Source organism: Capra hircus, chromosome 25, assembly GCF_001704415.2.
Source record: "Capra hircus breed San Clemente chromosome 25, ASM170441v1, whole genome shotgun sequence".
NCBI lineage: Eukaryota > Metazoa > Chordata > Mammalia > Artiodactyla > Bovidae > Capra > Capra hircus.
In genome coordinates, this window is record NC_030832.1 from 21,391,917 (window position 1) to 21,394,103 (window position 2,187).

Consider the following 2,187-nt stretch of genomic DNA (forward strand, 5'->3'; position numbering starts at 1 on the left):
GGGAGGGGAGTTTGTCCTGGAAAGGCTCTATAAGGGTCTTGTTTGACTACCATGCTGCTGCGACTCCTGGTATTTTGGTTGGCTGAAGAGGAACTCACACCTTATTGTAGAAGTAGACAGCTTTCACTCCCATCACCACCATTACCAATATCCCTTTGCATCCACAATGGTCATGGGAGTTATTATATGACCAGCTTAGGAGGGAAGTATGAAGATTTGGGTCTGAGGCCATGACGGGAGGCAGGAACAACAAGAGTGATGAGAGGATGTCATGGTATCTGTATCTGCTGGACTCCACAGAATGGGTTTGTGCCCCCATCATTAGAAGTGTGAAGAACATGTGCTATAGAATTGCTTTTCAAAAATCTTTTCTTAGGAGGTGGGTGGCATATATAACACACATAAAGAAAAATTCATGATTTCCCTAGTGGTCCAGTGGTGAAGAATCTGCTTTCCAATTCAGGGTACAGGAGTTTGATCCCTGGTTCACAAACTAAGATCCCTCGTGCTGCGGAGCAACGAAGGTACCACAACTACTGAGTCTGCATACCGCAACAAACAAAGACCCAATGCAGCAAAAAAGAAAAAAAAGAAAAATTCATAAAACGTAAGTGGACAGCAAGAAGAATTGCTATAAAGCAAACACTCATATGGGACTTCCCTGGTGGCTCAATGGCAAAGAATCTGCCTGCAACGCAGGAGATGGCAGGAGATGCGGGTTTGAGCTCTGGCTTGGGAAGATCCTCTGGAGAAGGAAATGTCTACCCATTCCAGTATTCTTGCCGGGAAAATCCCATGGACAGAGGAGCCTGGAAGTCTACGGTTCATAGTGTCGCAAAGAGTCGGACATGACTAGCAACTGAGCATCCATGCATGCAAACACTTGTATAAATAACCACCACAGTGCTTGCTTCGGCAGCACATATACTAAAATTGGAACGATACAGAGAAGATTAGCATGGCCCCTGCGCAAGGATGACACGCAAATTCGTGAAGCGTTCCATATTAAAAAAAAAAAAAAAAAGGAAAAAAAAACCACCACAGAGATCAAGAACTCGAACAATCCGCCCTCTAAGAGCCAACCCCCACGTACTTCTTTACTTTTGAAACCTTTTCCTTCCCACCCTCCAAAAGGAAACCATGTTCCTGAGTTTTTGGTAATCACCCCCTTTGCTTTTTTTGCCATTTTATCACCTTAGAATGAATCTCTGAATCATGTCATCTGATTTTGCTTGTTTTCAAGCTTTATGTAGATTTATTGAAAATATTTTTTTGTGTGAGTATTTTCTTTCACTTAACTTCATGTTTGCGAACTGCATGCATGCTATTGTGTGGAGTGCATTCTCACTGTTCTTTAGCCTCCCATCCACTGTGTAAATTAACCACACTTTTTAAAAAGAAGCTCATTCTACTGTTGAAGGACAACAGGATTGTTTCCAATGCTTGGCTTTTACAAAGATGCTGTCTGTAGGACTGTTTTCTATGAGAGCCTTTGTGACTGTTGGGGAAGCAAGCAGTTGCAGTGATGCAGCCATGGGAAGGGCCGCTCGTGTGCAGTATCCACTCTCTGTGGGGCCCTGAGACCTCTCTGCATTGTGAGCATTGGGAAGTGGCACTTCAACGCCAGCGCATTCTCACAAGGGACACTGTCAGCTGGTGGTTCCTTGATGTGGCTTCTTGCATCTCAGTCTGAAGCAGAGAGAAAGAACTTGGCAACTTTTGTGTTTTTCAGACTGCAGTGAAAAACTGGTGTGTGAGTGCAGATGAAGTGGCTTTTTATTTTTCCTGCCAAGCTGTGTGACTTGTGGGATCTTAGTTCCCTGACCAGGTATTGAACCTGGACCCTCTGCAGTGAGAGTACAGAGTCCTAACCACTGGACTGCCAGGGAATTTTGTAGATGAGGTTTCTCTTTGGATATAGGGATGGGGTGCAGGTGATAGGCTGAGAGGGATTGTAATTTGGTTTTAAATGTAAATGTGCATATAGTGAATCCACTGTAGCCTAGTTCTGCCACACCTGTTGACTAGTGGGGAAGGGACTCTTCTCAGACCACCTCGGTGGGTGAGTGTGTTACTTGCTGGGTCTCCGATGGGTTTTTGTCGGTGGCACAGGAATAGAAGGGCCTGCCCCCTTCCCACTGACTAATCCTGCAGCTGACACAGATCATCAAGATGACACTGGAATGA

The 2,187-nt window shown here is 44.9% G+C and overlaps 1 non-coding gene across 1 annotated transcript; it reads right to left on the bottom strand.

Moving 5' to 3' along the window:
- TRNAE-CUC lies at nucleotides 1,817–1,889 on the bottom strand. The gene has a single exon. It is a non-coding gene; the product is annotated as a tRNA-Glu (tRNA).